The sequence below is a fragment of the Carcharhinus amblyrhynchos genome, chromosome 27 (genome assembly GCF_965287045.1).
Source record: "Carcharhinus amblyrhynchos chromosome 27, sCarAmb.v2.hapA, whole genome shotgun sequence".
NCBI lineage: Eukaryota > Metazoa > Chordata > Chondrichthyes > Carcharhiniformes > Carcharhinidae > Carcharhinus > Carcharhinus amblyrhynchos.
Genome location: NC_137350.1, coordinates 38112178 through 38125717, shown reverse-complemented (window position 1 = coordinate 38125717; position 13540 = coordinate 38112178). Strand labels below are relative to the sequence as shown.

Sequence of the window (13540 nt, the reverse complement as noted above, 5' to 3'; positions counted from 1 at the left end):
AACTGCAAGCAGCAGACACCAGCAGATTGATCGTATGGACACAGTGGATTCACTGCACTCTGTGATAATTCAAGCTCTGGACATAGAAAGGAAAGAGCAAGAATTCTCAAACTTCCTATCACTTTAACCATCAGGGAAAACAACAATGTGCATTTATATGGTGCCTTTAATACAAAGGGCCATCCCAAGAAAGAAAGATTTACACTTCTACAACTCCTCAGCTTACAGTGTGATGTTCCTCAGAAGCATCGTCACTGCCATAACATAGGACAGGTGGCAACCAGCACAGCAAGGTCCCACAAACGCCAACACGACAATGGTCAGATCTTCATTTTTTAATGGTGTTGGTACAGGCTTCACACTCACTCGAGGGGCAGAGACCACCTGATAGAAAAAGCACCCCCACCAGTGCATCTATCGTTCCGTAGGTATTGTGCTGGGAGAATTCAGCCAGACTGGCGAGTTTAAATCTGTGGAATGATGATCGAACCCAAAGGAAAATTCTGCTGTCCACTGAAGCACAAGGCGCCCCACAAGAGGGTAATCAATGGATAGTGAAGAATAGAATCTGGTTCCATGGTGCTTAGTTACATTCTCCCCCATCACACCCTCTTTTCCAAAAGGAGCTTGCTAACTTTCGTTAGAGAAACATTAAATGATAAAGTGTGAAAAGAATATCTTTGGCCTGACCAAGTAGGGGCTCACAGTTACACAGGAGTGAGGGATTTAGAAATGAATAATGGAAGAATTTTCATTCTGAAGGTGAAAGGTTTATTTGCAATAAGGTCTGAGGCCACACTCTGCACCGTTACCACCCTCTCCCTCCTCCCACCCGAGAAATAGTGACTTTTGACACTTTATTTAATATCTCTTGGAGCCTGCTGTAATCCTACCTTGAGATCCAAAAATAACCTCACTGAAGGGTTGCAGATATTTTTAATATGAAAATAAAAGTCGATGCAGGGACTTCAGCACAGCTTTATAGCGTCCAGTTCCTTTTATTGGGAAACTAACTCATATATCATGTTTGCTTGTGAACTGAAACCTTTGCAAACCACAGCTACAATATTCCCCACCTGCTGTGCCGTCCTACATTTAACCAAAGAGTGGTTCCCTTTCGGAATCAATGCTAGCCCCAAATGCCAAAATAATCCAGATTCAGGTAGGTCTGCTGAGGAGCAGTGGAGGATCTTTAAGGAGATCTTTCTTGGTGCTCAGCAGAAATTTATTCCGATGGTCAAAAAGGACCGTAGGAGGAGAGGTAATAAGCCGTGGCTAACGAAGGAGGTGAAGGAAAGTGTTAAATTAAAAGCGGAGGCGTTTAGAGTAGCTAAGAGTAGTGGGCGAGAAGAGGATTGGGAGAGGTTTAAATGTCAACAAAGATTGACAAAGAAGTTGATAAAGAAGGGTAGGAGAAACTAAGAAGCTGGGCTAGCGCTTAATATAAAAAAGGATAGCAAGAGTTTTTATAAATATATAAAAAGGAAGAGGCTGGCTAGGGTGAACGTTGGACCCTTAGAGGATGAGAAGGGGGACTTAGCGGTAGGGGATGGGGAAATGGCTGAGGTCTTGAATAACTTTTTTGTTTCGGTCTTCACGGAGGAGGACATGAATAATTTGCCAGATGTTAGAGATGGAAAGGTGGTAGGACTGGAGGGTCTCAATGACATTATTGTTACTAGAGAGGCGGTGCTCGACAGACTGGAGGGGCTGATTGTGGACAAGTCCCCAGGACCGGATGGAATGCATCCGAGGGTTCTGAAAGAAATGGCGGAGGTGATAGTGGATGCCTTGGTGGTTATTTTCCAGATGTCGCTGGATTCCGGGGAAGTGCCAGAACATTGGAAAGCGGCTAATGTTACACCGTTGTTTAAGAAGAGTGCCAGGCAAAAGGCAGGGAATTATAGGCCGGTTAGTTTAACGTCTGTTGTAGGTAAAATGTTAGAATCCGTCATCAAGGAGGAAATAGCGAGGCATCTTGAGGGGAATTGCTTGATAGAGCAGACGCAGCATGGTTTCGTTAAGGGGAAGTCGTGTCTGACAAATTTATTGGAGTTCTATGAGGATGTGTCTAGGGCGGTGGATAGAGGAGAGCTGGTGGATGTGGTCTTTCTTGATTTTCAGAAGGCGTTTGACAAGGTACCTCACAAGAGGTTATTGCAGAAGGTTAGGGGACATGGAGTTGGGGGTAGGGTGTTAGCGTGGATAGAGGATTGGTTGTCAAATAGGAGGCAGAGAGTGGGGGTCAATGGGTGCCATTCGGATTGGCGGTTGGTGACTAGTGGAGTGCCCCAGGGGTCGGTGCTGGGGCCTCAGCTATTTACCATTTATATAGATGATCTGGAGGAGGGAACCGAGTGTAGGGTGTCGAAATTTGCTGATGACACCAAGATTGGTGGAACGGCAAATTGCGCGGAGGGTGTGGAGAGTCTGCAGAAGGATCTAGATAGGCTGGGCGAATGGGCCAGGAACTGGCAAATGGAATTTAATGTTGGCAAGTGCGAGGTGGTCCACTTTGGTAGGAATAATGGTAGGAAGGATTATTACTTACTTGGCAAAAAACCGCAGCAGGCAACGGTGCAGAGGGACCTCGGGGTCCTTGTGCACGAGTCGCAAAAACCCAGCTTGCAGGTGCAGCAGGTGGTCAGGAAGGCGAATGGGATGCTGGCCTTCATAGCGAGGGGGATTGAATATAAAAGTAGGGAGGTCTTGCTGCAGCTATATAGGGCATTGGTGAGGCCGCAGCTGGAGTACTGTGTGCAGTTTTGGGCGCCGTACTTACGCAAGCATATTTTGGCCTTGGAGGGAGTGCAGAGGAGGTTTACTAGGCTGATACCGGAGTTGAGGGGGTTGAGCTATGAGGAGAGGCTGAATAAACTAGGCTTGTACTCGTTAGAGTTTAGAAGAACGAGGAGAGATCTCATTGAGACATATAAGATGATGAATGGGATGGATAGGATAGAGGTGGAGAGACTATTCCCACTCAGAAAGGACAGTAGGACTAGGGGGCACAGCCTCAAGATAAAGGCGGGGGGGGGGCGGTTTAGAACGGAGTTGAGGAAGAACTTCTTCACTCAAAGGGTGGTGAATCTCTGGAATTCTCTGCCCATTGAAGTGGTGGAGGCTACCTCACTAAATATTTTTAAGACGCAGGTTGATAGGTTTTTGATAAGAGAGGGGATTAAGGGTTATGGGGAGAGGGCGGGAATGTGGAACTGAGCCACGACAGATCAGCCATGATCTTATTGAATGGTGGGGCAGGCTCGAAGGGCTAGATGGCCTACTTCTGCTCCTATTTCTTATGTTCTTATGTTCAGGCAGGCAATTATTCAGTTTGAGGTCTTGCTTAATTCAAGAATGTTCAAAGCACATAGTGCAAAATTCTGGTAGAGTTTGAAGGGAAACCATCATTAACAAAATATCATTTTAGATCTGAATTCTAATACAATCCCATATGGCACATAGGGTAATTCTAACCACCCAGTTAGGGAACAACTAACTTTACACATAGCTGATTTCAACCAAAGTAAAATCAGCTCTAACTCCAAAGATGGCACCTCCAAACGTGCTGTACTGAAACACTCACAGCGGATTCGAACCAATGACCTTTAGAGGTGAAATTGCTACCATTGAGCCGCAGCTGACACTTTTCCATACAAACAGTTAAAGCCTCCATTAAAATCGCTAACAAGGAAATGTCACAGGAACACATCCATGGTGTTGGCTCTTCCCAATTTACTGCACAGTAACCACTCCAAATAGCATCGATAACAAACTGTAAACAGCTTTGAAATTTATTGGGCATTTTTTGGCACTGGGCGTGCATACCAAGCAGCCAATGATCCTCATTACAAATCACAGGACTATATGCTCCCCAAATCCTAAAAAGGAAATCAAGGAGCTATCTTTTAATTGAAGCACTGCCCAACATCCACTCAAACCCCACTCTCCCATTGTGTTTCCAAGTCCAAAGCTCAAATGAAGTCAATTAAAAAACTCACACCAAGGAATATCCTCATTGTTGCAAAGAAAGAGGCTACAAGCAGTCATGAAGTAACTAAGCCTCACAGTCTGGCAACTCTTGCGACCTTTATCCAAAGTAAATATGTAGTTGGTATGTTTATTTTGGTAGCTTCTCGTGTATATTTCCCTTGTGGACTAACACTAAATAAACACACCTATTACTGGAACTCTCCAAAGTCATCAACTCATCTTAACACTCTCCTTTCTTAACTACACGCAGGGCCAATTGAAAGTTTCATAGCTGCAAATCCCCCACCTTTCGGTTAAGATCAAGCATCAGATCAAGCCCAAGATGGGATGCAATGCCTCTTCTTGTATCTTGTTTCTCTCTCTCGCGGGGACCTTGAATTGGATTCAATTGGATTTTAAATCTGATTTTTAGAGAAAGCAAGGAATGGATATGGATTTGCCTGGTCCATTCTGAACATTGGCTTAAGGATGGAGTAATAAATTAAATCCCAGCATGGCTGTTTAGTTGAGATGTCGATCAGCTGTTGAATTGTCATAAAACCCCAACTGGTTCACAAATGCCCTTTAAAGAAAGAAACCCCCCTTTCAACACCCCTTATGTCCTATCTCTGACTCCACCTGGGCTAAGAAGGGATAAATTATGAATATACATTCAAATTGCATAGAATATGTTTTGTATTCCCTTGAGTACAGAAGATTAAGAGTGACCTGGCCGACACGGCAGCACAGTGGTTAGCATTGCTGCCTCACAACACCAGGGACGTGGGTTCGATTCCTGGCTTGAGTCACTGTCTTTGTGGTGTTTGCACGTTCTTCCCATGTCTGCATGGGTTTCCTCCAGGTACTCCAGTTTCCTCCCACAGTCCAAAGATGTGCAGGGTAGATGGATTGGCCATGCTAAATCGCCCCCTAATGTCAGCGGGTCTAACTAGGGTAAATGCACAGAGTTATGGGGATAGGGCCTTGATGGGCTTGTGGTTAGTGCAGACTCGATGGGCCGAATGGCCTCATTCTGTACTGTAGGATTCTATGACTCAATGTCCTATGAGCTAATTGAGGTGTTCAAGATTAATAAGGAATGTTGCAGGGTAAGTCAAGTAAAACTACATTCCAGTGAAGTATTGTAGAACACAGAGACATAAGCTTAAAATTAGATCAAAGCCATTTACAAGTTATGTCAGAATGCACTTCACTCAAAGAGTTATTAAACTCTGACATTCTCTCTCAAAAAGTTGATTCTGTTAATTGAACATTTCAAAACTGATTGATAGATTTTTGTTAGGTAAAAGTATTAAGATTTGGATTAAAGAACCATGGAATGAAGATAATCTACTTAGATGGTGGAACTGGCTGGAGAATTTGAATGGCTCCTTCTGTTTCTATGTCCCATTGTTTCAGTAATGTGGAGATGCTGGTGTTGGACTGGGGTAAGTACAGTAAGAAGTCTCACAACACCAAGTTAAAGTCCAACAAGTTTATTTGGCAGCACTAGCTTCTCAAGCTCCTTCGTCATGTGAGTGAGGACTTGTGTTCACAAACAGGACATATAAAGACACAAACACAATTTACAAGATAATGGTTGGAATGCAAGGACATATATACTGATTTATACTCCATGCAGGGCAATGTGGTGCCAGACCAATTGAGCCCCTACTTAGTAGAGCTCTCTGTCTCAAGTATAATCCTCCAAGGAGGCAATGAGTGATGGTCAGGTATCTCCTTAAAGCATGGTATAAATGGACAATTATGGTCAGGCCATGCTAACTTGTTTTTTGGCAACTGACTGAATCAGGTTAGCACCAGAGGAAAACCCAATCTCTTGAGATACAGATTAAGAATTGACCAAGAATTTCAAGAGAGGAGAAATTGTCATTGAAAGATAGTTACAGATATCATTAACTTAGAATTTTGTGGGTTTCTTGTGTTACTCCTGACCAGTATTCAGTTTTCTAACCACTATTCAAAAAGTAACTACTTTGCTCCCTGTTGGCCACAGCACAGACAATTGTGAATTATACCTGACACAAGATGCAAATAAGCACGTTACAGTGAACATTACTAAACTGCAATCATGCCACCAAAACCTCAAAATCCAAGAACAGTCCAGCATAAAGAATGAATACCTGCCTCCTGATGCGAGCACTGTCAGTCTTACTTGTACACATAAAAACTCATGAAGAACTCTCTAGGTAGTTCAATATTACGATGAAAGGAGAAGGCCTGTAATACATCAAGTGAATGTAGTGGCTCGTACCTCTATCTCTGATGTCACTGCAGCAGAACTTTATGATGTCACAGTAAGTTGATATCAAACAAAGCAGAGACAACATAGCAGTGGATATACACAGCAACACACAGTCCTTTACAAGAGCAATTCCTCCACTGTGGGATCACACTTGGAAGTAATAGTCTTCCTCAGTCCTATCTTATTTTCCCTACAATTGCAGACTTTACAAAAAAACCAAGCCTAGTATTATTATGCATTAACTTACACAGTCTTCTCTCCAGTTCTTTTGGCAATGTTGTTTTCTCTGTGATACTGGCTTTTCATATGGCTTTGTTAATAATTTAAAGAAGTTGGTTCTGCAAGCATGAAATTGAAGATTTTCAAAGGTCCACATATTCACTGTGTAACCTGTCTAATTGATATGAGGGATATTAGCATAGGAAATGTGATAGACATATGATGCAGATAAATTCAGTGCTTCCCAGGTATGCACGTAACTATTTAGGAACAAGAACGTCACATTCTAAATGATAGTGAAGTAGAATTTCTAAAGCAGTCCTTCTAAAGTCTCTGCCTTTTTGAAAAAAATTGCACTGCCCTTTCCCACCTCCCCAATTTGCAATGCTCTATATTTGAAGACATTGACTCAATTTGAGGAACACCTTCTCTGATCATTCTCCACTGCCCTACTTCTCCTGTCTGAGCCCAGACAGTGAGTATTGATCTTAAGGGAAGTTGATACTATAGATGAGAGAATCTGTTTCAGCTAGTTGGAAAGTTGGACTTGGAAGTATCAGTAAAAAAGAATCAGATTTTTTTGGAGTGGAATAAAGAAGCAATTCTTCTTGTAGAGCGGTGGGAGTTTGGAACTCACTTCTGCAAACAGCAACTGATGCTAGATCAATTGGCAATTTAAAAATTGAGAACTGTAGTGTAGATTTTTGTTGGGCTAAGGTCTTAAGGAATATGATGTAAAGATAGGTATATGGATTTAGGTCACAGATACGAACCTGCGAATTAAGAGTAAGACACTCAGCCTCTTAATCCTCCTTCACCATTCAATAAGATTATGGCTGATTTGATTGTAACCTCAGCCACACATTTGTGCCCATCCCTGATAACCTTTCATCCCCTTGCTAATTAAGAATCTATGCAGCTCTGTTTAAAAATATTCAAGGATGCTAATTCCACCACCTTTTGAGGAAGAGAGACCCAAGGACTCACCACCCTCAGAGAAAAAAAAACTCCTAACCTCTGCCTTAAATGAACAACACCTTATTTTTAAACAGTGACCCCTAGTTTTAGATTATCCCACAAGACAAAACATTCTCTCCCAGCCACTCTGTCAATATCCCTCAGGATCTTAGATGTTTCAATCAAGTCATCTCTTACTCTTCTAAACTCTAGTGAATACAATCCTAACCTGTCCGACCTTTCCTCATTGGACAACTGACTCATTCCAGGTATTAGTCTAGTAAACCTTCTCTGAGTTGCTTCTAATGCATTTACATCTTTCCTTAAATAAGGAGACCAATACTGTATAGAGTACTCCAAATGTGGTCTCACCAATGCCCTACACAACTGAAGCATAACCTCACTAACTTTTGTGATCAGTTCCCCTCCTAATAAATTATAACATGCTATTAATTTTCTTAATTACTTGCTGTACCCACAATGAGCCTTTGAGATTCATGCACTAGGGCACCCACATCGCTCTGAATTTCAGAGTTCTGAAATCTTACACCATTTAGACAAAAATTTATTTTTTATTCTTCCTGCCAACATGGACAATTTTGCATTTTCCCATATTGTACTCTATTTGCCAGATCTTTTTTCACTCACTTAACCTATTTATATCCCTTTAAAACCTCCTCATGTCTTCCTTACAACTTACTTTCCTTTTTGATTTGATTTGATTTCATTTATTATTGTCACATGTATTAGTATATAGTGAAAAGTATTGTTTCTTGTGCGCTATACAGACAGAGCATACCATTCATAGAGAAGGAAAGAAGAGAGTGCAGAATGTAGTATTACAGTCATAGCTAGGGTGTAGACAAGGTCAATTTAATGCGAGGTAGGTCCATTCAAAAGTCTGAAGGCAGCAGGACAAATGCTATTCTTGAGTCAGTTGGTATATATCCTCAGACTTTTGTTTCTTTTTCCTGGTGGAGAAGGTGGAAGAGAGTATGTCTGGGGCAGAAGGGGTCCTTAATTATGGTGGCTGCTTTTCCAAGGCAGTTGTAAGTGTAGACAGTGTCAATGGATGGGAGACTGGTTTGAGAGATGGACTGGCCTTCATTCACAATCTTTTGTAGTTTCTTGCAGTCTTGGGCAGAGCAGGAGCCATTTCAAGTTGTGCTACAACCAGAAGGAACGCTTTCTATGGTGCATCTATAAAAGTTCAACATATCAAATTTCCTTAGTCTTTTGAGAATGATGGGCTTTCTTAACTATAGTGTTGGCATGAGGGGACCAGGACAGGTTGTTAATGATCTGGATACTTAAAAACTTGAAGCTCTCAACCATTTCCACTTTGTCCCCATTGATGTATACCGGGGCATGTCCTTTACTATGCTTCCTAAATTCAATGAAGTGTGACGTTCCTACCTATTTTTGTGTCATCAGCAAATTTTGCAACAATACCTTGGGTCCTTTCACCCAAGTCATTTATAGAAATTATAAAAGGTTGAGGCCATAGCACACATTCTTGTGGCATATCACTTATCACATCCTGCCAATCAGAAAAAGACTAATTTTTGTCAACACACTTCTCTGTTTTGCTTAGCTAATCTTCTATCTACATCACGAGCTTTTATTTTCTGCAATAACCTTTGATGTGACACCTTATCAAATGCCTTCTGGAAATCTAAGTATGTTACACTTGCCAGGTACCATTTATCCATGGCTTGTGACACCTTCAAAGAATTCTAATCATTTGATTAAACATGATTTTCCTTTCACCAAACCATGTTGACTCTGCCTGATTGCCTTGAATTTTACTAAGTGCCCTATTATAACATTTTTATTCATAGCTTCTCACATTTTCCCTATGACAGATATTAGGCTAGCTGCGCTCTATTTCCTACCTTCTTTGTCCCTCCCCTTTTGAATAAAGGAGTTACATTCACTCTTTCCCAATCTAATAGAACCTTCCCGGAATCTAGGGAGTTTTGGAAAATTAAAACCAATGCTTTCTCATTGGCCAGTTCTTTCAAGACTCGAGGATGAAATTCATCCAGACCTCAGAATTTGTCAACCTGTAGCCCTGACAATTTGCTAAGTACCATTTCCCTGAGTTCCTCCTTCCCTTCCATTTGCTGATTTGCCGGTATTTCTAGTATGTTACTTAAACCCTCAATAGTGAAGACTGATGCAAAATACCTGTCCAATTCATCCACTATCTCCCAACTTTCAGTTATCAATTTCCTAGACGTGCTTTCTGTAGGACAAATGCTCACTTTGTTAAGTCCTTTCTGCATTAAATATCTGTAGAAACTCTTATTATCCATCTTTATATTTCTAGCTAGCTTTCTCTCATACTTCAATTTTTCCCTCCTTATTAATCTTTTTATCATTCTTTGATGTTCTTTATATTCTGCTTCATCTTCTGACCTGCCCTTGATCTTTGTGCAATTGTATTCTTTTTCTTTTGATACAGTCTTTAACTTTTTTTAGTTAACTACAGATTTTAGCTCCACCCTTTGGAATGTTATCTTCTCATTGCAATATCTCTATTCTGTGTATTCTGAAATATCCCTTTAAATCTCTGGCACTGCATCACATGACGGATAATTATGTAAAGTTAAAGCTTATGGGACTGCAGGTAGTGTCCTGAGATGGCTAACAGCAGACAGGAAGCAAAGAGTTGACATAAATGGGTCTTTTTCTGATTGGTGACTAGTGGGTACCACAGAGACCCGTGCTAGGACTCCAACTGTTCACATTATATATCAATGATTTGGATGAGGAAACTAAATGTATTATCTCCAGATTTTCAGATGATACAAAGTTGCTTGGGAGTGTGAATTGTGAGGAGGATACAGAGATGTTTCAGCATGATTTACACAGGCTGAGTGGGTAGGCATAAGCATGGCAGACACAGTATAATGTGGATAAATGAGAAGTTAGCAAAAAAAATGAAGCCAGAATATTTATTTGAATGGGTGCAAATTGAGAGAGGTGGATTCTCAGCGACACCTTGGTGTCCTCGTGCATCAGCCACTGAAAGTAGGTGTGCAGGTATAGGCAATAATGCAGGAAAATGGTATGTTGACCTTCTTAGCAAAAGGATTTGAGTGTAGGGATATTTTAGTGCAATTGTACAGGGCATTTTTGAAGCCATACCTGGAGTATTGTATGTAGTTTGGATGTCTTTATCTGAGGAAGGATGTCCTTGCAATAGAGGGAGTGCAGTGAAGGCTTACTAGGCTGATTTCTGAGTTGGCAGGACTGTCATATGAGGAGAGTTGGTTAGGATTATATTCATTGGAATTTAAAAGGGTGAGAAGGGATTTTATAGAAACTGATAAAATTCTGAGGGAAATAAATAGGGTAGATTCAGAAAGAATGTTCCCAATAGTGGGGGAGTCCAGGCTCAGGGTTGTAGTTTGAGGGTAAAGGGTAAACTTTTTAAACCTAGAGTGAAGAGAAATTTCTTCACCCAGAGAATAGTGAATCAGTGGAATTCACCACCACAGAAAGTAGTTGAAGCCAAAATGCTTGATTTCAAGAATTAATTTGATTTAGCCCTTGGGGCTAAAGGGATCAAAGGATATGGAGGAAGGTGGAATCAGGATATTGAATTTGATGATCAGCCATGATCCTAAGTTTATTTACTAGTGTCACAGTAGGCTTACTTTAATACTGCAATGAAGTTACTGTGAAAATCCCTTAGTCGCCACACTTGTCAATTCGGGTACACTGAGGGAGAATTTAGCAATGGCCAATGAACCTCACCAGCATATCTTTCGGACTGTGGGAAGAAACTGAAGCACCCAAAAGGAGACCCCCACAGACATGGGGAGAACGTGCAGACTCCGCACAGACAGTGACCCAAGCTGGGAATTGAACCTAAGTCCTGGTGCTTTGAGGCAGCATTGTTAGCCAATGCTAATGAATGGCAGAGCTGGCTCGAAGGGCCAAATAGCTTACCCCTGCTTCTATCTTCTACATATGTATGTTTCTATGTATATTCAGTTGATAATCTACTTTAGTGTTCCTGGTTGAACAATACATTTTGAAAGGAGGAGACTTGGAACTTTGAACTCGGGTCTCAAACGTACACTGTCCTCTGAGAGGCTGAATGTGTTTCTTATTGCTGAGCACATATATCTACAGCATCTTTTAGAGATCAGCCATAATAGAAATGAACAGAAAATGTAATTAACAGTGAAAAATGACACTTTTTATAGTGCATGCCATACTTTTCATTACCGTTTCAGTCTTTAATTTATGGACCTGTTTTATTACATTCTCTAAAATAAGCTAATAAATGTTCCACATGTTTTGTCAATGTATTGCTGACAGTATTTGAAATGGAATTCTTTAAAGGCACCCAAAATTTATATTTTTTAAAAATTCCATCGAGATCAGCAATGTGCCAAATTTGACCTGCACACAACCAATATTCACAGGGCGAATGGTGCATGATGGGGAATGGGAGGTTCTGGGCAAAGCAGAGAATTTTATTTAGCCAAGATTTCCCCTTCTAATTACTCATTGATGAAGCCTGTGGAAAGATACACGGGTATCGAGAGCAGAGAGAATTAAGTGTGAAGGTGATGCTTACCATGGTTGCATTGCCTTCCCACCCTCTGAATTTAACTGGAGTGACCACTTGAGTAGTAGCCACAGAATTATGTTCCATACGTGAGCACCTTCAGCAGAAAAAAATATTCAACTGATGTGGATCGAACAAGAGCACTTGACAAAACCTGCTGGAGTTTGTAGGGTCATTAGAAGAGTATCCCATTTCCCAACGTATTTGAGCACCTTGAGCATCTATTTGCAGGAGTGGCATTTGGGTCTAAAGGTGGGGCTGAGGCAGAGGAAGGACTCAAAGTTGCTATTGGAGCATGGGTGTGAAATCCAACTTTGATAGGTAAAGAATCCACTTTCTATTCTGGGTTGAAGTTAAAACCTGAGGGCCTTTAGAACCTCTGCTCAGAGATCACAATCACCCTGGTTCCAAATTTAAATAGTGCAGCAAGATATCTATTTAGCACTTTTCATGATCTGAGGCTGAAAACACTTCACACCCAGTGTAGTAGATTTGCCGTGTAGTCACTGTTGTGATGAGGGGAACACAGCAACCAATCCGCACACAGCAAGCTCGTACAAACAGTAATGAGCTAATGACTAGATAAACTGAATTAAGTAATATTGGTAGAGGGATAAATGTTGGCCAGGACATCAGGAACACCGCTGCTGCTCTTCATTAAAGATTAGCAGCTCTGGGATCTTTTATGTCTGCTTGAAAGGGCAGACAGTGCCACAACTTAACACCACAACCAAAAGGTGTCACATTCTCAGTGCAGCATCTCTCAGTATTACACTGAGAATATCAGCCTAGAATTTGTGCTTGGGTCTCTGCAATAAAGATCAAGTGTAGTTTTGGCATCCTTTTTGCTTCTCAGCCTTTTGGCTAAGATCAAGTGTAGTATCGATATGCTGCGCTTGGTTGAAGACATTAGGTTACATTTTTAGCTTCATTTGAAGCAATTTTTAAAAGCGGCTTCGCAGCCTTTTGGCGAAGATGCAAATGAAATTAAGCCTTGGAGGAGGAGCAATGCCTATTCCGATCAGTTTGGATCATGTAGATCAAGCCCAAAACAAGAGGTGGTGAGTCTTGTCTTGTCAGCTTGGATTAGGAATGTCTCAACTTGCTGAGACTTTGAATTGGACTTTGATTGGATTGAATTGAATATAAACAAAAAAAACTGAACCCAAAAGCTTCCTAGTCTGGCATCTTAACTATAATAGATACATCCCACGCTCTGTAACCAACACATCAGCCCGTCTGCCTTGAAACCAGAGCAGAATTTCTTTTGAAACTGATCAAGTCCCAGTTACACCAGCTGTAATTACAAACTACTGAAGAAATAAGGCCACACACGTATTATCCGATGGGAGTCATTGGATAATGATGAAGGATGGGATCCTTGTCTGAACTTTCCTCCCGTTAAGGTCAGGACCCTTTGTGGGATCCCCTCTAACTGTCATCATGAATTACGTTGTCACAGGCTCCGAATATGACGACTCAATCTGCCTTGGGAGGTGAGAACAACTGTGCTGATATTGAACAAGCTTAACATTTGC

General features: G+C 41.3%; 1 pseudogene; it reads left to right on the top strand.

The window, feature by feature from the left end:
• The first annotated feature begins 12846 nt into the window (after positions 1-12846).
• Positions 12847-12993, top strand: LOC145359359 (U2 spliceosomal RNA; annotated as a pseudogene).
• The last annotated feature ends 547 nt before the right edge of the window (positions 12994-13540 follow it).